The sequence below is a fragment of the Lepidochelys kempii genome, chromosome 6 (genome assembly GCF_965140285.1).
Source record: "Lepidochelys kempii isolate rLepKem1 chromosome 6, rLepKem1.hap1, whole genome shotgun sequence".
Lineage (NCBI taxonomy): Eukaryota > Metazoa > Chordata > Testudines > Cheloniidae > Lepidochelys > Lepidochelys kempii.
The window spans coordinates 22,476,264-22,503,246 of record NC_136385.1 but is presented as its reverse complement, the minus strand read 5'-3'; the positions used below and the strand labels follow the sequence as shown (position 1 = coordinate 22,503,246).

Sequence of the window (26,983 nt, the reverse complement as noted above, 5' to 3'; positions counted from 1 at the left end):
GTCTCAATTGGACACTGACAAATACATAGCTGGAATCAGTCTGGCTCACCTGTGTGTTAATATTGTTAAAATAGGTATTAGAATTATAAGAATGTCATTAAGTGTATAGACTTTATTGAATGCCTGTGAGTTGCTGCAGGCATTAGTTTCACTTATACCGTCTGTATACCATACTGTAAGACTGGATTGTGAGCCTCTGTAACTAAGTCACCAGATGGGACAGACATTAACTAGTGTGAAATGCTGATCTCCAACAGAAGGTGTTACATCTGGCCCAACAGGAAAGGTCCATCAACAGACAGACTATTCTGGGATGTTAAAGAGGACGAAAGATGTTGTTTGTTCTGCCCTCCTCCACATGAAGATGACTCATGCAAGTGGATTCCTCCCATCAGCTGAGTTTGCAGCTCAAAGCACATGGCAGGCATGGGATAAAAGTCCCAAACAGAAGGAACTGATTATCTCTATGCCGTCTGGACTCTAAGCACAAGCAAGAGAACCCAGCTGCTTAGCCTGGGTTAGCCGCAAAGGACATATAAAGCTTGCTGAATACAGAAGTTTCCTAACAACTTTGGAAATTTAAGATAATAACATTTGTGTATATACGTTTACTGCCTTGACTTTGTAAATAACTTATTTCCTTTTCCTACATAATAAATTGTACATAGTTTAATATACATATATATAGGGTTGGCTAGAAGCGTTGTCTTTGGTGTAAGATCTAAGGTGCAACTGACCCGGAGTAAGTGGCTGTTCTTTGGGTCTGGAAGTAACCTAAAAACTTGGTATAACAGATCATCTATCACAAAAGGTATTCTCACCTGGGTGGCAAGATGGATCAGAATGCCCAAGGGGACTGTCTGTGGCTCCATGTTTAGGCTGTTAGTGCCTGAGGAATTTACACTTGATTATTGGTTGGTGAAATCTGAGGCTGGTACTCACACTCTTGAGTCACTGAAGGCAGCTTTACAAGAAGATCTTAGAAGTGTTTTAAAAGGACCTAATGAGTCTAAGGTTACACCACTCAAGGCTGGAAAGGCAGAGGTTTCAACCATCAAAATGCAAGATAAAGAACTGGATTAGTATTAGAATGGTGGATAAAGAGGAAGGGCCAAATCTGTGAAATGCAATATAGGAAGAAGTAGCAGGATTTAGATACAGCCTAACATTTAGCTCAAAATGCTGTTTGCGTGCTCCTCACTGCCAGATTTCTCCTGCACACTGTCAGATTTTTCTTGCAAATGGCACATGCGCTGCCATTGACATTAGTGGGACTTCAGTGTAAAGAACAAGAACGTACAGCAGCTCCCTGCCACATGGATTGGAGAGGAACATTTTGCTCTTAGTTTCACTTCTATTCTCATTTAGTATTTACAGAATCATAGAAATTAGAAATAAGGGAGTGGTGGGAAGGGTGGGACAAATACCATTAGATCATCATTTGTTCACCCTCTGGGAACCAAGACAGGACCATTCTCTACATTTTATCTTCTAGTGCTTTTGTCTAAACTAGTGTTACGATAAAATCCAGTCAATGGAGCCTCTACAGGTTTGAGTACTACAACTTCTAGATTGTTTTAGAAATCTTTCCCTTTCCCCGACCCACTGTAGGCTGTTAAAAATAGGGAAATTGGTTGCTTTCAGTAGGTTCAGAATGAAATGCAAAATGGATAGGAGAGGGTGTGATGACTGCATCTGTGTCAGATGAATTACTCAAACTCTGCTTTTCACCTCTGACAGTTCTACATCATGCAAGGCTGGTAACTTTAAAACAATTTTTTGAAGTGACTGATAATTGGGAGAGTAACTAGATTCACTCTCCTTGTGCTCACAAGAATGTTGAGTCATACTCCCTTAATCCTTTCATACATTACCCCTCTCTGAAAGCGCGGGTGGCTAATCGACTCAACTCAAGCTGTACAGGCTGGATGATGATATTTTAGAATTAAGATGGGGCCATTATGTTTCGACAGGTAACATGGACCTCTTGTTCTCTTCCTTTACTATTTCTTTTGTGAGAGAGGGTCCTGTTTTCTACCTCATTTAGCCATTACCATATTATACTCTCCTTGCACTCTTACGGTAGACTTCTGTGAAAGGTCTCTGATTTTATACTGACCCTATTCACTTTTAATGGGGACAGAAATGACTATATTCTATCCCTTCAGCGGGAAGGAAGCTGGCAACCCTCAGTGAGTCTAATCCTGGCAGGGTATCTACATTTGGATATAGACCACCATTGCGCCTTAAGTCAACAGGTGACCAGCTTTGCTGTGACTACCCCTATGGTTTTTAAACTCACTTCCTATAGAGCATTCATTTCAGGCCTTTCTACCCCACTTAAAAGAAAATGCAGCAATACTGTATATTCCACACACATTTTCTGGTTTAAATGCTGTCAGGAATCTCATAACCTTTATTGTTATTAAATAATGCTCACTTGTCTGAATTTTTACTATTTATTTGTTTTCAGATTACCTGTTTGTGTTTTTTTTAAATGCATTATGTTTTAACCGTTTGTACAAAGTCCCAAACGCTTGGGCAGGTGAGGGGCGTTATAAATGAAAGTATTACCTGATATAGCATTGCCTTAATTACACTACAGTGTCTACCTCTGAATGAGACTTGATTTTGGACCAACAATTAGCACATACCAATTATTTAATTTTTTTAATTATTTTACACACAATCTGATACCATGGGCAATTTTAGTGTCATCAGTAGAAAAGCCACATTCACCAATTACAGCACATGAAATTGATCAAATGTTTGAAATTCCTTAAGCAAACTGCAATATACAGCATTATAGAAGATATTCTAATTACATCTATTTACAAAGAACAAGTTACTGAAAGAATTTGTGTCACATATAAGAAAACAATCGTGACTTCATAGTACTAAAAATATTAAATTAAAAATAGTGTTACAAACCCTTATCAACCAAAAATCAATAAGTAACTTCTTACAAGAACTTTGACAAATCCGGCTTTTAATTGACATCCTAGTTTATATCAGAGAAACTCCTGCTAGGAAGCAAGAATAAAAATTTAATTTATTCAGACAGCATCCACCATCATGAGATACTGAAACAGGAACAGGGATTTCTAGAAACTATTTTAAAAACACCATCCAACATATAATTTGTAAACGTTTATCTGTCTAAAGTATAAATTAATCCCTGCAATTTTCTTTTGAAGAACATGCCTAATAAAGCTGGCCTCTGCCATTTAATAAGTGGAAAGTCTTACAGATCATTTATTTTTGCAGAGAAAAGAAAGAGATCCATAGCGAACAAGGCAGATCTGTATTCTTCAGCAGTCTCACACAATTGCTACCCTTCTCCGGTAAAACAATAACTGTCACTTGTAAAGCTGTTATTAGCTATAACCGAGTGATTAACACATTTGCGTGCCATGGAATAAACACAGCCATGTAAAGCAACAGTACAATGCATGAGATGCTAACTACTGCAATTAAAAAACAGCTAACTGAGCATAAGGCTAATAGAGGCTAAAATGCCCAGATGTGGTTTTATCGAAGTACAGAAAACAGACCTTCATACGCTTCTGGTCACCGTAGACATTAATTCACAACAAGAGCAAATAATACAAGTTGGTGAGATTCTCTCTGACTGAGGGATGTACTCTCTTTAAGGCAAGCTTACTACCAAACCGGTGTTCCTACAGGAGCTCTAGACTTGTAACGGAATAACCTCAGATTCAGAAAATCCTTCAAACCAGTAGTGGAATAGTTGAACTATTATATATACACACACAGTATATATAAAAGGAACAAAGCGCAAAATCTGTTTAGACTCCAAATGCAACCATGTGTTGGGTACCTAGTGATACTCAGACTTCAGTGGTTCAGCAGTCAAATTAGTGATCAAAATTACCTAAAAGAGCCACAGAAGTGTGAATTCATTGTTTCGTTTACTATAATACTATTCATATTTAAATAATATGATGGGAAATATTTAATTTTCATATATATATAAATTCTCTCAGCAAATAAGTTAATAACTTAGTGCAAGTTGACAACTTAATTGGTTAACAGAATAAAAGCATCCTGACTGGTTAATAATTAAATCATAGTGTTTTAATATGTGCTGAAAAGAGCCACAGAAGACATTAAAGAGCCACTTGCAGCTCACAAGCTGCAGTCTGAGTATCACTGTTTTAGTGTATAGCCTAGAATAGATCTTATCTGTGTTTCAGAATGAGATTAAAGCCTTTAAGGATCTAGCCATGTCTCACCAGAAAGGCACTACACACCTGGTATGTTGCTAGCATAGTCTGGGAAAGGTTATGAACAGAGCAGCAGGAAATAAGGGTTGTGGCTGCCTGTGAGAAACATGAAAGTATTCAACTACATGGCGAGCTTCTGCTTCTCCTGAGACCACTACCTTTATAGCAAGCATCAGAAACATTTCCTCTACACAGATTTGTAAGACACACTTTCTCTTCAGTTTTGTTATGGGCCTACCTGTTAGCATTGCTCTAATTGTAAAGGTTGTCTCGGTATTTTTATTAGAAAACCTGGATGAGATGTTCAAACGCCAACGAGGGGATTTAGCCACAGAATTCTCAGGGTAGGTCTACACAAGCAGATGACATCAGCGAGGCTTTACCGATGCAGCTGTGCCTCTGTAACACGTCTGGTGAAGAAGCTGTATGCCGATAGGAGGACGCTCTCCCATCAGCACAATTACTCCACCGCCGTGAGAGGCAGAAGCTATGTTGGTGGAAGAGCATCTCCCACCAAAATAGTGCCGGTATGAACAGTGCTTAGGTCTGTAACTTGCGTCGCTCGAAGAGGGTCTTTTTCACATCCCTGAGCAATGTAAATTAGATGGACTTAAGCGGCGGTGTAGACCTGTCCTTATTGTGGTTAAATCCCCTAGGTAAATCTGAAAGTCTCAACCCCTACTTTTAAGACATTTCCACATCCTGGACACTAAAGTTTTGGTTGGAGCTGAAACTTCAACATCCCCCATGGTACCAGGACTTTTGGGTCACATGCCCCAGCAGCTCCCCAACCCCATCCATCACAACTGGACATGAAGCTATAATATTGAGTGTGTGGGTGCTTCAGCCACATAAATCATCCACACCACAACAGCATGCCAAACCTGAGAAACCTGTTTTAACCAAATTCTGGCCATTGTTAAGTTACAGGGGAGCAAAAAAAGGAAAATTCTGGTTTCAAATACTCTCTTAAGGATGGTTATCACTTTAGGGAAGTCAGTAGCATCTAGAGGGATGAACTCCTAAGAAACAGAAGATCCTGTTTTCATGGAAATGTGGCTGACCACCACCAACATCACACAAATGCAAGGAGAAAGACAAGTAAGAATTTCAAAAAGCACTTATCGGGCTAAGGAGCACAAGTCCAACTGACTTTTCTTGACACTTGTGCTCCTAAGTTCTCTCAGGCACTTTTGAAACTCTCACCCACAGACTATGAAAAATACCTTTATAGACCCACACACCCAATCTACATCTATATGTGGCTCATAAAAGCACCTGTTCCAATAATGTTACTAACAATGTAAGTTAAGTGGTGTAGGGAATTAGTGGTTTCTGGAGATGAGTTTAAATCCTGTCTAGGGTTACAGGCAAAAGTTAGCATAGTGGTCTCATTTAGTATCCATTTATACACATCACAAGGCAACACAGCTAGCATACCTAGCAGTGTTTTACAAGGCCCAAAACCAGAACAGCAAGGAAAAGACTAAGATGTTCAGATATCTGAGAAGAATCATGCACTACGAGTGATTTCAGCTAATTCATTTAGTTCTTTCAGAAGCACCAGTTTCACACTTGATTTTAAAATTTAGAAAAAAGGTGGCACAGAAATGCAATACAAACTTAAGCCAAGTTGGCCTTACCTGAGCTGGATATTAGGTTCTGTGCTACATCAGTTCAGGCTAAGTTGCCCTCTCCCCATCGGGCCCATCTGGTAGAAAATATTTCCAGTTCCAAAATGTTCACCTTCATGACCCTTAGAATTTTCTGTCCTAAGCGGAAACCTCCAGACTATCCAAGCTCTGCTCGCTTTCAGTATCACTCTGACACTCTCAAATCAATGCAGCGTCATCTGTCTCCGGTGTGCCCCCACACAAGCGGTCACTGCAGCAGGGAAATGCAACGTCAGAAGCTGTCACTATACAGACTCTCTTCCCTCTACCAGGCTCACTGCAAAGAAAACAAGAAGAGGTCCATCAGCTTTCTATTTCTTGCACCACGCATATATTTTTGTCATAAAATCAGTATCGGTTTGCAAACAAAAAAAAGTGTTAAAATTCTGTTTACGTGAACACCCAAGTAAATACACTCAGGGCTTGGCTGTACCATGGGGGTTACAATGGATGTAACCCTGTAGTGCAAATGCTATGGGGAAGTTACTACAGCAACAGAAGGAGTTCTTCTATCCTGGTAGTAACCCCACCTCCCAGAGGTATGTCTACATTCCAATTAAACACCCACAGCTAGCCCATGTCAGCTGACTCAGGCTCATGGAGCTGTAAAATTGCAGTGCACACACTTGGGCGGGAGCCCAAGCTCTGGGATCCTCCCCGCCTTGCGGTGTCCGAGAGCTCAGGCTCCAGCCTGAGCCCGAACGTCCACATTGCAATTTTATAGCCCAGCAGCCCGAGTCAGCTGACATGGGTCAGCTAAAGACGTTTTATTGCAGTGCAGAAATAGCAATTGTAGCTAGGTTAACAAAAAACGCTGCTGTTGACCCAGCTACATCTACACTGGAAGGTAGAAGCTGTGGCATCATAGCTATGTCTCCCAGGCCTCATGATCACTATACCGTGACCACTTTGTACAACATTTCAAGGGTGTAAACCACCAAAGAGGAAAGGAAGCACTTAGGGTGGTACAAGGGACCATAAAAACAGTGGTGCTGAAACTGAGCAAATGAGGATTAAGGCTGAGTTGTCATGAACATTTCCTAAGCCGCACAGTCTGAGACACTGTGGAGTAGTCTCCCAAAGGAAACTTAGGGAGCTACATGGCTCAGGTTATTGAAGAGCGTGGGCTGGACTAAGCAATGGCAAAAATACCAAAGGGAGAATCCTGAACTGGCCAAGGGGGATGGGTTACATGCCTCACTAGGTCTTCTCCATTTCCAGTGTTTGCTTCTTTGTGGATGCACAGGACCTAGATATGTTTGTGCATCCAAACAGCTGTTAAAGCCAGTGGGCAGTGATGCAGTCGCTCAGCCAGAAATTTCACAAAGCAGCGGGCACACAATTGACCATACGTTTAGATCTTAATGGCAACACACACAACCAAATTATTTAAAACAGTTATGACCTCATTTTGCTCAGTTTGGTTTCATTTTATTCATAACATATTCTGTGGTCATTTTTGAAAACTGAGCGGCTCAAATTTTGCTATTCTCCCTTCCAGTTTGAGATTCCAGTCATGTCCTGATTTCAGTGCTGCTGCATAGAAAAAATGCCCAACACTGCTTTATATTAATGGAGAGATCTCGCCTTGTTGAATTGCATTTTGTTTAGGATTAGGATGGAATTGTGTGATCTGACCAGACATTCTGGGTGAAGTAAAATGCAGTCAATGGGCCTACAGCCACATGATGTCATTTATTTATGCAGAGAAGCTCAGTTCAAACACACCTCATTTTCAGTGGGGTCCTGTGTTTTACCCCATTTTCTAGCTTGGTTGACAGATTTATGAGGGCAAGTGGATTTACCTGGAGGTCTCAAAGCGAGTTAACCCATGGAGACGGTAGGCAGACATATACTATACAACGTCACCCTCAGTTTTCCTGCAGGAAAACACAAGACCCTCCAAAGCCCTTTGCTGCTCTAATTCGTTATCCCACACTGTTAACGAGCGAACAGTGCTAATGGAAAAACCAAACTGATTTCCCAACACTAGCAGCTGCTACCAGTTATATTTTAGATGGAATAATCTTGGCCATTTGCTGACAGCTAAACACAATGAAGCCCAATGGTACACAGGGATTATCTGTCATCCAAACGTTACAGGAAATTGTTGTTAGTCCTTCATCCTGCAATATTCTCTCAAAGACATCAAAAAAAGTTATGAAAGCTGTTAGATTGCAACCTGTGGTATGCACAGCACACAGAACTTTAAAGGCTGATTAGAATTTTCCAGCTGAGAATCTCTAAACTATTTTCCAATCACTAACTAGGCTTTGAAAGTGGTTTTCAAATAAATAAATAAATAAATACAGAGAGAGAGAGACAGACAGACATTGAATTAAACCATGTATTCCTGCGCAGTAGAATGCAGTACCTTCACTTGACTTGGATTTTGTAAAATGGCTACCGCAGCAAATTGTTTATCAGGGCAGCTCAAGACATTTCTTCCATTAGGGAAAAAAAAATACTCTCAGCATTGGCAGCAAAAGCAGCAGTAGCAGGGGGCTTGGAAAGGGGAATAATCTGAATAATTCCGAGAAAATTTACAGGTTTGTAGTTCTTACCTCAAATAATTCAGAAAAAGTTGTTTTTGCAGGCATAAAACTGCCCATTTGTCACAGAGTGTGACGTTTCTACATGAAATTGACAAGCCACCTCAAGGGGAAAATTTATGATTCCGGCCAGGAGGGGATGTAAAGTCCACTTTCAGTATGAAAAGGCTGAATTAACGGTGTGACTCCACTTCTGAGCTCATTCACAAATACTTGTGAACACACTTCAAAGCATTTAAAACCCCAACATTCACAAGGCCCTTTGTGATACTTCCCTTTCATGTCTCTCCAACCATGCTACAGCCCAAGATGTAATGACCAAAAAACAAACAAATAATCTAGAACAGTTTATACATTCCTCCTCTGAGTTGGTTGCATTTATTTGTGAGTAGTCCTTTGTATGGTGAGTGTAGACAGGTATAAAAAACATAGTCAGCACAGAAAGCACTTTGGAAAATTTTAATCACACTAATAATCTTTTTCTGTAAGATGGCAATCATAATGGTAGGTGAGAACCTACAACCAATAAGCTACCAGGCAACAAATTTCAAATCTGCCTCCCCCTCAAACATCTCCTATGCTTATAATTCACTCCCATTTTCCATTGCAGTGGGGAAGGAGGAGGACGACGACGAACTTTAGAATGTGAACTGAAGATCATCAGATTCAGGCCATCTCAGAACAAGGATTGCAGGAGAGGGAAGAAAGAAAAATACAATTAAAAAATGGCGAGGTTCATACAGAGAACACCCAGTAGCAGCATCCTCTTGTTTATATCATCGAGGCTCCAGCTTGAGTGCCTCTGCTGATCTTAACTGTGGTAGTATGGCATGGGGAAAGAGATGGCTTTAAATCAGGGGTGGCCAACCTGTGGCTTCAGAGCCGCATGCGGCTCTTCAGAAGTTAATATGCAGTTCCTTGTATAGGCACCGACTTTGGGGCTGGAGCTCCTGGCGCCAACTTTCCAATGTGCCAGGGGGTGCTAACTGCTCAACCCCTGATTCTGCCACAAGCCCTGCCCCCACTCCACCCCTTCCCGCCCCCTCCCCTGAGCCTGCCGTGCCCTCACTCCTCCCCTCTACCCCACAGAGCCTCCTGCACGCCACAAAACAGCTGATCGGGAGTTGCTGATCGGCGGGGCTGCTAGTGGGCAGGGGGCGCTGGGAGCGACAGGAGCTGATGGGGGGCTGCTGATGTATTACTGTGGTTCTTAGGCAATGTACATGAGGAAATTCTAGCTTCTTTTCAGGCTCAGATTGGCCACCCCTGCTTTAAATGAAAGCTAGACTCTTCAAGTAGAACTGCTAGGTTCTTGCTGAGAGAATCCTACAACAATTCTTCCGCAGCTTCTGTTTTTAGACCTCGTAGAGAACAAACAAATACCCAAAAAACTTTGTTGTTTTTTTTTGCCCAGAACTTGTCCTTCAGTTGATGAGAGTTTTAGATATGGATTTTTTGTAGCCTCATTATATAAAATGATTTCTACTTGACCCCACTAAAACATAATAATCAGACTGGAAAAAGCAGAAGATTACAAGTTTTTGGGAAACACTCAAGAGACTTTTTCTTCCACTAATGTCTGCCAAAAAAAAAATAAAAGACAGTGAAACCGAAAAGAATTCCCCTCTCCCCACGCACACCCTTTTTTGGAATGAAAAATGCATATTTTACTGGGAAGGAACTGTATAAATATGACCTTTAGAAGTCAGATTCTTCTTGCTTAAGACAGGATGAGAAATAAATCAAAATTTCTGTAATTGCAAACTTAAGCCAGCTGTAATATTATCCATTCTTCATTAGGTACTAGACCATGTGCCCGAGGAATGCAAACACGTCAGACAAATACAAAGTGAGACTGGCGATTTATTTACTAGAACATCCACCAAGCGTTTTAAGCGTTCATTATATAAACGAGCAACGTGAATTAGACATAGCTACTTCACATCTTCAGTGCCAACTGCAAATTTGTAAGCATCAAGTCATAACCTACACTGGCCTTTTGTCTGCCAGCTCACACACACCCAACTATTTAATCTCATCTAACACAGGGGAATAATGAGAGGCAAGTAAATTGGCAGAGAGTCTTCCAAAACCACACACACACTTCCCAGAATGCATTCCTCCCCTAGATCTACTTCTCCACTCTCGTGAGTCCACACCAAATGGGTCATATTACTTCCCCCAAAATCCCAACTCATGTAATTTGCATGTGACTGCACAGAGCAGCATCTAGTAACATAGAAACTTTCACTGTAATAGTTCCTTTTCCTACACAGTCTACCTGCTTTTTCCTTCCATAACTGAACACACAATTAGATGTGCCTGGCTTCAGCCACTTACAGGCTGCTCAACCACAATGAATCACTAAGTGATGTGACAGCCATGAACTGGCTAACACCTATGATTAAAATTGGGCCCTCCAGAACTAAATGTGTGAATCTACACAGCTTGCACTAAAGAGCCAGGCTCTCTGGTTGAGCGCTGTAACAGACTCTCATCCCGTGTGGATCAGGCTACTGAGGGGGACATTTACACACTGAAGAGGGTGGTACTGGCATTCCCAAGATACCCAACTCCTGACATCTCAGATACACTGGTCTCTTGTGGTTAAGTAGGGGACTATCATACAGCAGCTGGGAAGAACAGCCCAACAGAAAAAAAAAATGCATACGTACCCAAAACATGCCATCTCCTATACTCAAGGGAGGACTTTCACTACAGAAAGCAAAAATAAATTAATGTCGCCAGAATCTTGAGCCCCTTTTACGACTAGTGGGTCTGTTTACCTTTAGAAAGGAGGCCATTAAGAGGGACATGATGCAAGTATATAAAATACTTAGTGGTACAGAGGAAGTAGATTGGGGGCATCAGTTTCCCTGGTCTCAGAATACAAGAAACTGGCTTACAGTCAATGGGAAATTCAAAAACTGGTAAGAGGAAATAGTTTAATCACACCTAGTGTGAAAAAGTGTCAAACGTGTTGGCATGGGACATTATGGAGGCCAAGAATTTAGCAAGGTTCAAAAAGGGATTAGATTTTTAGATGGATATCAAGAATTTAGAGTTATAATAATTCATGACAATAGAAGTTTTGGGAGGGCTATTAAACTTTGTGTTTCAGAGTTTAAGCCACTCTGCTTAACAGAGATCAGAAAGAGATCAATGAGGGGTGCAGATCAGTCCACAGGTACTTACTGCTGGGTTTACACACCATCTTACGCGGCATGCGGTTTTGCCCACAGTCAGCAACAGGGCACTGGACTACATGGACCACTGCTCTGATCCAGTCTGGCAATTATATTCCTATGAAAATATATATTTTAAATTAGCTTTTCCCCTAAAAGCCATCCTCATTCTTCAAACAAGACCTTAAAGGGATTAATAATCAATGATGTATGCCAAGAATGGATCCCACATACTCAAAATATCATATTCATTTTCTAGTCCAAAAAGTATATTTTCATGTTTGGCTGCCTCTTCTGAAGACAATTTTTTTTTTCTGGAAATACCTTGGATTTCCATTGCCTTGATATTACTACTCTGGCTACCAATATGCTGATTCTGATTAATGCTCTTCTTTTTAAACCCCAACTAATCATATCAAGTAACAGAAAATTTAAGAGAAACCTGAAGTGTTAAATCCAAGATTTGACTCGTGCTGAGAAATGAGCTTCCAAAATTCTGCAATCTTAGTATATCCCTGAAATATATAGCATCAGCATATGAGAATCTTCAGAATTCTTAAAACTACTATTTCAACAATTTTTGGCCTGCTATAAATCCTAAAATTGCTAGAATTGAAAAATCAGAAAAAATTATTTCTTTTTTGGTGTATTTTGAGCAAATGAAGCCCTTTTGGACTACGCAGGGGAAACAGTTAAATGAATTAAATACAATAAATCAATTTCTCTTGTTTTTTGTGTGGCTCTTCCATACAGCAAAAGGAGAGAAATGACTGTCTAAAAATATAGGAAAATGTGGCTATAAAATGACAAAATCTGGCAGAGGAACTGAAGGACAGATATAGCAGTTACCTAATTTATTTTTTAAACTGACAAAATGTCAGTAGTGTATTTGCCAAGCAGAGAATTCTGTTAAGCACAACTCAAACCTAAACCCTATATTATTTTGTTTTGTTTTTTTTAAACTTAAAACAACCTTGGCCAAGAGTACCTTACGACTAATGCCTGGTATTGACCAGCATTTTAAAGCAATGGCAGCAAAAGCTGTTAACAATCCTCAGCTAGGGCAGGCAGATCTGGTGATTTAATTGTTTCTGAAAAATATGAAGACTACATCTACCTTTCCCAGAGAAGAAAGAGGGCTTAAACTTTTAGATTCTGCTGAACAGAACATACTGAAGTTTCGAGGCATGGGATGATATCACAATACTGAACGTATCTTTTAAACAAATATGCAATGGTACTGCATGGCTCAGATGGGTGGAACTACAAAGGCTTCAAGACTGATGTGTTAACATCCAAGGAACTGAAAGTCACTACCATCAGATGGCAGCTGAGGTGACCTTTGTGAAATGAGTAAGCATCTCAACCCCATATCACAAATTGGTACCCTAAGTGGGATTGAGTTTCTGAAGATGGAACTCTCCCTCTCACCCCTAATATCAGAAAGCAGGTACATTAGTGTGGCAGACAGGGTTAGGGGTTAAGGCAATTTGTACTCAAGCTACCTGCGCTGTGTCTGTTCAGGATATAAAGACAACTTGTAGCGAGTCTGATGAAAACACGGTAAGTCGATGGGCAAGCGCTCACCCATCAACTTAATTAATCCACCTCAATGAGAGGCGGAAGCTATGTCAATGGGAGAGCTTCTCCCATCAACATAGCGCGGTGTAGACACCACTTTAAGTCGATGCAACTTACAATGAATCAAGTTATGCAGCTTATGTAACTTAACTAGTGTAACTTGCATCAGCCTTCAGCGTTTGTGCAGACAAAGCCTAAGGCAGTAAATTCAGCACCATTTGCCAGCAGCAAACATTTTTTAAAATATTAAAAACATGTATTTGGCATTTTGTGCATTTCTTAATTAAACACCACCTCTGAGGCTCCAGGCAAGGTTTATTCATATCATATGCTGCTGTCTCCCCACCTCCCACAAACTTCATAAGGATCTCGCCCCTGCTGTGTTAGCACTTTATTTCTGTTGGCAACTGCCAGTTTGTGCATTTACAAATGCACAGTGAAGTCAGAGGTTGAGAGTTGAAGGAGAAGGTGCCCTCTCTTTTCACAACACCTTGAGAGAGGGAGTGCAACAGCGACATTGAAGCAGGGTTTACAGATCATAGGATCCCCTATCATCCTGCTAGCAGATGGTTCTCTTTCTATATACTAGAAAACTGTCAGCCCGAGAAACTTCCCAGCTCCTCAAGGCAAACGGCCCTTTGGCTGTCTTAATAAAACATCTCTGTTGCTAGGTCTGCAGGAATAGAAATGGATTACAGAACACAACACAAAAACAGATCTGTACTGTTACTGCCTGAGGCTGTTAACCCTCCTCTGAAGCACTGTGTGCAGGCTTAGTCTCTGTGCCCCAGGAAAGCTATTATTGCCTGGGAGAGTGGGTAATATGGGGCTGGTACTAGTTTTAACCACTGGGAGAGAGGAGACAACTATGAAGTGACCTGATGTAGCATTTTAAAACATTAACGGATTGACAAAGATGACAAATTACATGACCACTTTAGAGATGTTTGTATCTGTGAGAGGTTCACACAAGTAAGAAACTAGGAGTAAAATAGAGAACTCTAGCAAAACCACCTCACATAAACAGTAATAAAACAGAGTAATTTAGCAGGGAAGGCCACTGAAGCAAAGCGTATGAGTTTAATCACGACATTGCGGGGGGAGGGGGAAGGGGGGGAGTGGAAGAGGCTACTGAGGAGTCTTGGAGAGAAAGAAAAACAATGGCTAAATATTTATTTGTAATCCAGTACTAAAATATCCTATGCCCCAATGTCCCTACCTCTCTTCACAGGCCATTCAAAACTAATATGAACCAGAAACTTAGGTTTGCTAGGCCAGATATTCCCCACCCCTTGTTTTGAAGAATGTATTATGATCACAGACTTGTAGACTGGACAAAGAAAAAAAAATCCATCTTCACATGTGGCCTAAAACAGGATTTGAACTCAGTACACTAGCCCCCTAAACTCCTCATTATACAGAATGAAAAAGGCCCATATCTCTCAGCAAGTATCTGTGCTGCTCACTGTGCCTGAATTCCTGCTAGGAGCTGGATGACTGCAATGAATTCTGCTTATAACTGCAGCTCTCGGGAGGCAGGCAGCCGTGCCACTTGAGCAGAGAACAGCTCTAAAAGCTCCATGACAAGATTCTTGCGACTTACTGCCAATGGACCATTAAAAAATATTTCCCAATATTCCCAGCTGGTCACTGCTCCCCAAAGACCTCCTACCCAACTCCCACTGTAAAAAAGAAGGGAATTATCAGACACGTAGACAGTAGTGAGCTGGAGCCGGAGCCGGTTCGCGCAAACTGGTTGTTAAATTTTGAAGCAGTTTTAGAGCCGGTTGTCAACCTGCTTCCCTGCAGGGGGTGCTGAGGCTTTGATGGGCTCCAGCCGAGAAGTGATTTAATTCCTCCTCCAGCCGCCGGGGGTGCTGTGCTGCGGGAGCCATGTGGGCTGCCGCCTGGCCCTGAGCACAAGCCCTGTTACCTCTGCTGCTCCCCCAACCCCTGGCCCTGGGGTTCCCGCTGCTGCCTGGTGGGTCCCCTGCCGCAACCCCCCGCTGCCTGCAGCCAGCCCCTACCTCTAGTCAGCCCCTGCCCTGTCTCCAGCCAGCCCCACACCCCCTTGCCTCCAGCCAACCCCGCCACCCCCTGCCCTGCCTGCAGCCAGCCCCGCACTCCCAGCCTCCAGCTAGCCCTGCCCCATGCCCCTGTCTACAGCTGGCCCCACGTCCACTGGTGCCCTGCAGTTCCCAGGGCAGTAACCCTGCACAGCTGCTTCAATGAGGGGGGCAGGGAAAGCTGGGACCCACACGTGTCCACCCTAGGGTGACCAGACAGCAAGTGTGAAAAATCAGGACAGGGGGTGGGGGTAATAGGAGCCTATATAAGAAAAAGACCCCAAAATTGGGACATCTGGTCACCCTGACACACCCCCAGGGAGTGGCGGGGACCCACAGATGTGAAACGGAGCTCATTTCTATTTCAGGCCCATCTTTTTAAAAAAAAAAATTTTAGGCAGGGTTAACATACACCCGTATTTTCCCGGACACGTCAGGCTCTTTGGTTCTTAAAACTGCTGCCCGGGAGGAATTTTTGAATTTTAAAAATTCCTCCCGGGAAAATACGGACGTATGATAACTCTGTTGGTACAAAAAATACATACTGGGGCACATCCCTTAAATCAGAACTTTTTATAGGGAACCGGTTGTTATGATTTTGGCAGCTCATCACTGCACGTAGATGAATACATGACAAAGAATCAACATGGCTTTTGAAGGGGAAATCATGCATCACCAATCTGTTAGAATTCTCTGAGGGTGTCAACAAACATGTAGACAAGGGTGATCCACTGGATATAGTGTACTTGGACTTTCAGAAAGCCTTTGACAAAGTCCCTCACCACAGGCTCTTAAGCAAAATAAGGAGTCATGGGATAAGAGGGAAGGTCCTCTCACAGGTCAGTAATTGGTTAAAAGATCAGAGACAAAGGTAGAAAAACACTGTACGTTTTCCCAGTGCTGCTAGAAGCTGAAAGATAGGGGGTAGATCACTAGATAATTGCTCTGTTCTTTTCACTCCCTCTGAAGCATCTGGCACTGGCCACTGTCAGAGACATGGTACGGGGCTAGACGGACCATTGGTCTGACCCAGCCATCTGACCTGTCTGCTAGTTACTTTGGGGGAGGGCGGGGGGGAGGCAAATGTAAGGCTGTCTAGCCTGTGACTTGTTTAGTCTGGAAAGTGCTAGGTAAAGCTATCAGGACTAGCTGAGCACCTCAACACTTACAGAGATATAAAGGAATGACGTCTGCTCTTCTCAAAGAAAAAATAATAATAATAAAAAACTTTTCCCAAAGGATCCCTGCGGTATGTAAAGCTAAGAGAAGGCAACTTCACTTATTTCCACAGGGAAACCAAAGAACACAGGAGCTGCAGGGAACTAGTGAGAGCCTATAGACTCTCTCGGTATCTCATAATGTCTTTTTCCCCTCAGAATAAACCTTAAATTATCTGGAGAGTTGGGATGGACAAATTGGAGAAAGTCCAGACGAGAGTAACAAAAGTGATAAAAGGTATAGAAAACCTGACCTATGAGGAAGGGTTAAAAAAAGTGGTCATGTTTAGTCTCAAGAGCAGACAGAAGGGCGGGACCTGATAAGTCTTCAATTATATTAAGGGCTGCTCTAAAGAGGACTGTGATGAATTGTTCTCCATGTCCAGTGAAGGTAGGACAAGAAGCAATGGGCTTCATCTGCAGCAAGCCTGGTCTACACTAGGAAATTAGTTGGGTTTAACTACATCACCCAGAGGACGTGAAAAATCCACACACCTGAACAAGACAATTAAACCGATCTATTACCTCTGTTGTACAGTGTTAGGTTGACGGGAGAATTCTCCAGTCAACCTAGCCATCACCTCTCAGGGTGGTGGATTACCTACACCGACAGGAGAATCCCTCCCATTAGCCTAGGTGGCGTCTTCACTGGAGCACTACAGCAGCACCAGTGCAGCATTTGAAGCGTAGACGAGCCCTTAGGTTAGATATTAGAAAACACTTTAACAATAAAGGTAGCTAAGCTCTCCAACAGACCTTCCAAGGAAGTTGTGGAATCCCCATCATTGGAGGTTTTTAAACAACAGGTTACTCAGCACCTGTCAGGGATGGTCTAGGTTTACGTGGTCCTTCCACAGCACAGGAGGCTGGACTTGAGGACTTTTCAAGGTCCCTTCCAGGCCCTCCTTTCTCTAAGTCATCTGTCATGGCAACTATGTCTCCAGCACTCTAGGTCTCTCCTTTTTCTCCCTCTAAAGAATGATATGTTAAAATATACAAAGTAAATATCCTTCAATCAAACTATAATAAGTTGTCAAGCGGTTATTTTTGTTACTTTGCTGATTTGTAAAGTTCAATCATTATCTACGGAAATATTTTTGGGGCAGTTTTTGGGTGTACAGTGAAATTGATATTTACCAATAAAAATCTAATCCTTCTAAGCCTCCCTATAAACTGTTGATTTGTTGCTGTGTGCAGTGTTGGACACAATTCAGCTGTGCTAACCAAGTGGTAAGAGACAGGTGAGTAGTGTGGGAGCAGAGCTGGGCAGGAAAAGCCACAAGAAAGTGGCAGGCAGAGAGGATACTGGATTGGAAGTGCAGTCTAGTCTCTAGAGGTAGTTTTGCCAGCTGTTGAGTACAGAAGGTTCAATCCAGGGAGACAAGAGGTTTGTGAGGAAGTTGAGAAGGCCTCCAAGACCTGTAGAGCTAAGGGAGAGCTTGGAGAAGCAGGATCAACAGAGCAGTAGCAATGGCCAGGACTTGACATGTAGGGCAAATGACACAGGAGAGTAAAGTGGATCTGGGAGAATAGATCACAGAATCACAGTGGCATGCTGGAACCAACATGTTACAAAAATTATAGATCATACCGTAAAAGCAATCTACCTTCTAAATCTTATTTTTCAGAAGTCTCTCCAAGCATCATCATCAAAAAAAACATGCTTGAAGACCCAAAACAGGGAACATAGAAGAGTAGGGTTGCCAGTCTGATTTTAGACTGGAATGCCTGGTTGAAAAGGGATCCTCTCAGCTCCTATCGGCATCGCCGACCAGGCCATTAAAAATCCGGTCAGTGGTGCAGCAGGGGCCTGGGGCTAAGGCAGGCTCCCTACCTGCCCTGGCTCCGCGCTGCTCCCGGAAGTGGCCGCAAGGTCCCTGTGGCTCCTAGGCACTAGGGTGGCCAGGGATTGGGAGGCTCCACATGCTGCCCCCGCCCTAAATGCCGGCTCCACAGCTCCCATTGGCTGGGAACCATGACCAATGGGAGCTGTGAGAGGTGGTGCCTGCAGGCACGAAGGCAGTGTGCACGGCACAGTCACCTGGCCACCCCTGCACCTAGAGGCTGCAGGGACTTGGCGGCCACTTCCTCAGAGCCGCGGTAAGCACTGCCGGGACCCCACACCCCCCAAGCTCCTGGCCCAGCCTGGAGTCCCCTCCCGTACCCCAAATCCTTCATCCCCAACCCCAGCCGGAGCCCTCTCCCCCACTCCTCCTCCCCAAGCCCCTCATCTCCAGCCCCACCCCAGAGACCATACCCCCTCCCCCAGCCCCGTGAAAGTGAGTGAGGGTGGGGAAGAGTGAGTGAGCAGGAGGATGGAGTGAGCGGGGGTAGGGCCTCAGATAAGGGGCGGGGCAGGGGTGTTCAGTTTTGTGTGATTAGAAAGTTAGCAACCCTACAGAAGAGAGCTTGAGACTGCAGAGGATCCATTTCTCTCACATAATTATAGTTTTCCATATCCTCAGCATTTCTAGTGACTGTACAGTAATAAATGTGGGATAAAGCAATTCAGCGGGGACCAGATGTGCACTCCCTACAGTAGGGTTGTTTTCCACTTAAATTTTCAACTTAAATAAAGCTGTCTGGGGGTGGGTGGAAATATGTAAGGAAGGGCTAGATGGAGATGAACTGTTCTCAGATGACTAAAAATTTCTCCCTTAGCTTTTACAGTAGATGAGTCACTGTGTAGTACATACAAGGCACAGACAAAGACAGGCACTTGGTAAGTAAAATGACAAAGATAGGCACCCTGAGTGACGCTTCACCTATGGCTAGAGATCTATATCTCTATATCCGGAAGATGAATCTTCTGTTCCTTTAGCCCAGCATAAACAGAGTCTACCAAACTCTTCCCCTGCTTGACTAATGGAACACTGCCTGTAAGAATAAGTGGCAGTGTTTTACATACACCACTTTCTTCAACAGGGTAAAGAAAAGTTAGTCCCGGTACCAACTGTGCTGTCTAAAGGTGAAGACGGTGACTGAGGTGCTCTGGATTACATACAGGGCTCAGATACAGGATAAGCTCAACTAAAATATATTGATGGTTTATCCCAAAAGCTGCCCATTTACCTACTGAAACAGAAATCAGGTTTGGAAGAGGTCAAGTTTGGTCTAAGGAGATACTTCTGGGGCCGATAATCTTGTTTGTTTACAGGCCTTATTTGATAGCTCTGTGTTGCTATGTAAATGCATACACTATTGCCTCCAATTACTCCCAGCTTCCATGCATTCCAAATTCTAAAATCAGAGGCCAATCCTGAAAGGTGCTGAGCACTTGTCCTGTAATATGTTGCTCTCCCTCAACTGCCATGGACTTAGCTCTTTGCAGAAGGAGCTCAGTACTTTGCTGGATTATGTCCTAAATGATCAACAGTAAATGAGCAAGAAGGTGATTGACAACAGTGGGTGGAATTTTGGTTGGAAATGTGCACAGAAAAGGGTTTGATTTTGTTTTTTAAAGAAAGCACAAGCTAACAGATGGGGGGAAAGCTCCACAGTCTTCTGTTGGAACTATCACTGAAGGCTTTCAACTGAGACTTTGAAATATTTAAAAAAGAAGGGAAAGGTATTTTAGAGAGAGCTGGTTTGTTCTTAATAATCAGATTGCAGAATCACTATGATCAGTCTCTTTCTAAATGGAATTACGTAAGCAAGTCCCATAGTTAAGCTTCCCCTCTATTAAAAAGAAAAAACTATTTCCCAGCACTGAATTTTTTAGAGCTTGGTCTGGTTGTTTATACACACAGCAGGAGTCAGATTTTGAATCAATAATATGCCGCCTAACAATGCAGATCATTTTCAAGGGACAGAGCGAGCTCAGACAAAGCTCCCATTTGGAGAGCTGCTGACCAGAGATCAACCTTGTTTTTCCCCTCAAACCTAATGTTGGCTTGCTCATAACTCCGGAGACACCTGTGAAGTTCCCAATGAGATTTAATGGTAGAATACGCTGCAATATAGCTAAGAATCATGTACCATCCTTCCCTAGATAATTTAACCTTGGAAGATCACCTCAGGGGCATCAGTTCCACTAGTGGAGTAGGTGACTAAACTGGCTAACAGATTGTTTTACACTGGTACATTTTTATTTATTGTTTTTATATAAATGGGTTGTTTGTTCACACCCACATCTGTTGTATTGGCCCAAAGTAAGCAGGAACTCTAGCGTCATTATCATTTCCTAGCTCATTTGACACAGGCCCTCAAACTACTCAGTCGCATGAACTGGGAAAGCTTGGTCTCATGGCCTAGAAGGAGGATCTCAAACCCATTGCCACCATGTTGGCAATCTCAGAAGAGAGTCTGAGAACTCAGGGCTTGTCTACATTACCCGCTGGATCAACAGGCAGCGATTTATCCAGCGGGGGTCGATTTATCGTGTCTAGACTAGACACGATAAATCAACCCCCGAGCGCTATCCCGTCGACTCAGGTACTCCACCAGGGCGAGAGGCACAGGCGGAGTCGACAGGAAAGTGTCAGCCATCGACTTACCACAGTGAAGACACCACAGTAAGTAGATCTAAGTATGTCTACTTCAGCTAGATTATTCACATAGCTGAAACTGCATAACTTAGATCGATCCCCCCCACCTCAGTGTAGACCAGGCCTGAATAAGAATGGAGACACCTTCCTAGAAGCAATTCAATCATAGTGGGAGGGCAACACCTTACATGTAGGTGTATGAGTGTATGGCTTAAAAATGCTCTTTGGTTCTGCAACACATGAAAGGCAATATGCTTATATGGCATACTGGGCTGCTACCATCACACTGGTCAGCAGTAACATTAAGATCTACAAAGATGTCAGTCTATTTCAAGTAGATCAACCAAAAGGTTGTAGTTTCAGTTCAGATTATTTATTTCTCTTTCCCACTTCCTAAGCACCACAGGACCACAAACATCAAATTGTGGATTCTTATCCAAGAACAGTGCTCACTTTCCCAAGACAGGAATACCAGGATCATGACTGGTAGAAGCAGGAATTGTGGAAATTGACTCTTTGCCTTTGCATTTTAGGGTATTCCCCCCCATTAAATCCTCCTTTAGACTACCACTGCACATGTAATAATGGGTTACTGGTCTCCGGATTTGCAGCTAAAATAGTCTACTGCTCCAAGACTGCAAAAGGACTAATGCAGCAGGTGGGCTGAGGGATGAACCATGCAGCATTCTACAGAGGCTAAGAAAGAGGTGTCCAGTGAGGATAGTAATCAGTCTCCTCTGCAGCACCACAACATATAATGCACGATCAACCACTGAGGTCATTCCCACTTCTTTCCATTGAAAAACGAAGTATTGTGCTGCTGCTCACCGTTACCACAAAACACTTGGCCTTTCAGGGTGTGTGTCTCACCTCCCTCCTTATAAAGTGTTTTTGGGGGGAGATACCAATTGCAGTAAAATCGTGTGTTACACCTTCAAACCGGCAGCATACAACTCGGTTCAAGCATTTTACCATTACAGTAACTGACAAAATATCCCTTGGCAACAAGCAATCCAGCCAAGGCAGAACAGTGCACCAGATTCAAAATTATCTTCCTGTCTACTTTCCTGGTAAGGAATTTCACTGCAATCTTACATGAATTGCAGAGGAAGAGTTCTTTTCAGAACCCACACTGTCTTATGAAGAAAAGGAGTACTTGTGGCACCTTAGAGACTAACCAATTTATCTGAGCATAAGCTTTCGTGAGCTACAGCTCAAAGTGAGTTGTAGCTCACGAAAGCTTATGGTCAAATAAAATTGATTAGTCTCTAAGGTGCACAAGTACTCCTTTTCTTTTTGCGAATACAGACTAACACGGCTGTTACTCTGAAAACTGTCTTATGAGCAACTCTACACTGAACAAGGCCACAGATGTGCCTGGGGTCCTTGTTTTGTAGAGCACACAGTCTCAGGTATGATAATCTCCCTAACCTTGCTTTGTTCTGTAGTTCTCAACATAATACTTACCCTGAGCACATCTTCCTTCCTTCCTCCCAGCCCCACACCACGACATTTCTTTACTTAGGTCATCTGAAACCCATCAGCTTTGCTCTTGTCTCAGTATAGGGGCATGTGCTCTCATACCAAAAGGGCTGAGTACACTAGACCTGCATCGCTCCAGCCTGAGCAGCCATACCAAGATCAGGCCCTAGAAATTAAACCTAAGTCTCAAGTCGATAAAGTCATTACAGGTCCATGGAAAGTTGCAGCAGGTGCATTTTCATCTGAGCCAGAGATTTTGCTTGGGCTCAGACTTCTGGAAAACTTGTCATTTTTCTTTACTTAAGAAAAACTCTCCACAAGATGACATGCCAAAATACACAGCTAAGCTGAGTCTAGGAAGTATTTCATATGATGATTAAAATAGAATGGGCAGCGTGCACAAGTGACAACTTGCTAACAGTGTCAGGAATGGGAAAAGTGTTCCCTATTAACCCCCACTCCCCAACACAAAAATATATGGATTTTTTGCTCTGTACTAGGTTAAATGCCCACCACCACACAGGGACTGGTTCTGAGTCTGGTTCTGTTCAATATCTTCTCTATGCCATTATCTAAATCACTGATGAGTACACTTATAAAGTTTGCGGATGATACGAAGGTGGGAGGGGTTGCAAGTGCTTTGGAGTATAGGATTAAAATTCAAAACGATCTGGACAAAGTGGAAAAATGGTCTAAGTAAATAGGATGAAATTAGGAAGGAACAATCAGTTGCACACATACAAAATGGGAAATGACTGCCTAGGAAGGAGTACTGCAGAAAGGGATCTGGGGGTCACAGTGGACCACAAGCTAAACATGAGTCAACAGTGTAACACGGTTGCAAAAAAAGCAAACATCATTCCAGGATGTATTAGCAGGAGTGTTGTAAGCAAGACATAAGAAGAAATTCTTCTTTTCTACTCTGTGCTGATTCGGTCTCAACTGGAGTATTGTGTCCAGTTCTAGGCGCCACATTTCAGGAAAGATGGGGACATACTGGAGAAAGTCCAGAGAAGAGCAACAAAAATGATTAAAGGTCTAGAAAACATGACGTATGAAGGAAGATTGAAAAAATTGGGTTTGTTTAGTCTGGAGAAGAGAAGACTGACAGGGGACATGATAAGTGTTCAAGTACATAAATGGTTGTTACAAGGAGGGGGGTGAAAAATTGTTCTCATTAACCTCTGAGGTAGGACAAGAAGCAATAGGCTTACATTGCAGCAAAGGGAAGTTTAGTTTGGACATTAGAAAAAGCTTCCTGTCAAGGTGGTTAAGCACTGGAATAAATTGCCTAGAGAGGTTGTGGAATCTCCATTATTGGGGATTTTTAAGAGCAGGTTAGACAAACACCTGTCAGGGATGGTCTAGATAATACTTAGTCCTGCCTTAAGTGCAGGGGACTGGACTGGACGACCTTGAGCTCCCTACACTTCTACGATACTATGATTATTGTAAGGCTTCTTTAGGTTTCCTGCAACCATGCCACCTTGTGCTGCAATTATGCTAAACCTCAAACTGTGACAGGACAGCAGTTACATACAAAACATCTAAAGAGTTGCAGGAAGTGGTGTTGATGATTCAGTAGGAGATATTCTTCTGACTGACTCAGAACTGGACCTGTGACCAAGTGTGGTATTAGAAGGGTGTACTGTTGACAGTGTCCTATTTTTTAACAGAAGCAAAATCAAGAACCTGAGCACTTGTGGTCACTAAAGATACTATGACACCTTTTTAAGTGTTGGGATGTAACCCTCAGCCTCCTGGTCAAATTTTAACTGCAAGAATTACATTATACCTCCCTGAATTCCTCTTATTTCAGCTGGTTTTCATATTCACTTGCTGCCTTAAACGGTGATAATAAATTATGCTAAATATCTGACACTTTCACCTGAGTGCAGTAGTGGACAAAGCGATCTGATTGGAACGTGTATGAGTGTTTGCTCAGATTCTTCAAAACGAAAGGCACAATTATAAACTTAAGTTCACCATCAATGGACCTGAAGTATTTGACTCTCGTAGGTAGCAGCCTAATAGAAGTGGCAAGAATACAGGATAGGATTATGCTAAAAGAACCCTAAATGTCTTTCTTTGATTAAAAAAGGCATGAGTTTCACATTTGTCTGGAAGACAGCATCAGACTTTGAATAAAAATACTCCAATTAGGAAAACCATGCTTGCAAAGAACTCTTTGCATTCAGTGCACACTCAAATCACTAAAGAGTTATCCAGAAGGCTGTCCATTGTCACCAAACTTATTTATATTTCACAGTAAATATATGGGGCTCTTCATAGAAGACCTGGGAGGCAAGGGACTACCCTACACAGGAACTGGATCATGATCTATACATTCCCACTTCCCACAACCTCTTACCCTAAGAGTTACATTTAAAATGTTTTTTAGAGGAAAGGTTTATTTTATTTTATTTTCTACAATTCCAGTAAGCAGCAGAAGTGACATTAACCAGAGACTTTAAGATAGATCGAATAAGGAACCTATAATCATTCTAGACTTAATTTTTATTTTTAAAGGGAACTGACAGCTCTCTGAAATAACTTCTCATAGACAATTACTTTATCCCAGACTGGGGAAAGAATGTTAAAACAATCTCTAATGGCCAACTAATCCACTTCTATTTTATGACATTGTCTGACAGAGATCTCTTAGCTGAACTATGGTTTTACTGTATTCACTGAAATGGAAACATATAATGCCCTTCTATTTTTTACATTCACTTTAGTAGGACTTATCACACAGTACTCATCAAATGCAAGCAAAATGAAGCTTCTCAACATACTAAATTTGCAGTTTACTTTTAAAAGCACAACTATTTCCGGTTAGATAACCACAAAGATAGTATCAGCAGCCTAAACTCCAAGAGCACTTTTCTCACTCATCAAGTGAAGTCTTTTTAAAAAGCCTTTCTAATGCCATCTCCATATTCCCTAAGAAAGGAAATTTTCAGTGCTCTCACCTGCTCCCAATGATCTATGCTTGCAATTCAAGTTGCAGATGTAAGGAGAGAAACATAGCAGCATTAGGACTGATGGAGAAGGCCTTGAGGTTTTATACAGGAACTTGACTACTATCTGTATCATCTCAGCAAAACTTTTGCATGAAAACTCCATCTCTCTACACACAGCTGGTTACAGACAAAGTCAGCACACAGAGACTGAAGAAATTTAAATGGGTCTTTTCTCTGTGCAAGTTCTAGCTCCAGGAGATGCAATTTAAAGAAGCTAAGCCAAACTATCATTGTTATTATTCAGTATTAGAAATGAGAGGTCACAGCACAGCAAAGACAAGAAGGTAGATACTGCCTGAAATGTCTGAAACGGACACCCACACTTCAGGGATGAAGTTAATCAGCCACTCACTTTTCACTATTAATAGAAGCTTTATTCAAAATGTTATTAGATCATGTTATTTTCTTTTCAGGTTTGCAGATGCTAGGTTCAGGCTGCTCTTTATTACCAGTGTTTGAAAATTGAACCCTTCCTTTCAATCAACAGACACGAAATGAGAGGTTTCAGGAAACAGCAGTAGAAGCAGTTATGAAGAGACCTGTTGGCTGCCTGCTGCCTGGAAGATCCAGTTTTTAAGACTGTCTGAATCGAGCATCTGCAAACCATAAAAGAAAATTATTTAAACGATCTAAACTTTGCAAGCTACAGCTTCTTGGGATACCAGGATATTTTGTCTGCATATAGTACACACAAAAGTCACTACTAAGTTGAACAGGCGGTCTTTGTAAAGGGGATTTTTCAAAGCAGAGCATACCAAAGCAGAGAAAGAAGGGACAATGCCATGACTGGGTTAGTAAGAGTGGAGTAGGCAACATGAACAAGTAAACAAATAGTGGCAAAGGAAACTGGTGAACGACTGTGCTGGAAACCTCAACTTGTCTTATTTAAAACCTAGGCTAGACAAAGGACCGAAAGACATTGCATTGTGGATGGGCTAGATAACTCATTTGATCTTTCCCACTTCTAATTTTATAATTCCCTACCCTCTTATATAAAGATGATACTTGAGAATGGTACGTCCTATGGATTAGAGAACACCCTGAGAAAACATCACTGTACTGTCCCACAGGGACTCCACAGGACACTAGTACTAGCAGGTCATAGGGCCTATTGCTCAATATTCTTTTTTTCAGCTGCATCCTGGAAATGGCGTGGGTTTTATAAATACTGGCACAGGCATGGAAACATGATGAGCTGCAGCCTGTCATTAGGTGTGAAATTGCAGAGCAAATCTATTCATTTAACAGATTTACTCTTTAGCAAGCATTTGTTTTCAAAGGAATGCATTTGGCCTAACTTTATAAATTAATACCCAACGAGCCTTGTTCATTTCCTAGGATTCTCTGCCTTAACAAGTCCTGTAACAGTTCTGCATGATTAACTAACTTACATTTGTCTGACAGGTTTCAGAGTAACAGCCATGTTAGTCTGTATTCGCAAAAAGAAAAGGAGTACTTGTGGCACCTTAG

At 42.2% G+C, this 26,983-nt stretch overlaps 1 protein-coding gene across 1 annotated transcript in view; it reads right to left on the bottom strand.

The window, feature by feature from the left end:
• Positions 1-26,983, bottom strand: part of LOC140912546 (uncharacterized) — a 178,148-nt gene that overhangs the window by 74,798 nt on the left and 76,367 nt on the right. Inside the window, exon 2 of the mRNA XM_073347095.2 lies at positions 5,891-6,197. The gene's annotated coding sequence lies outside the window, so the exon portion shown is untranslated. The remainder of the gene's footprint in view (positions 1-5,890; positions 6,198-26,983) is intronic.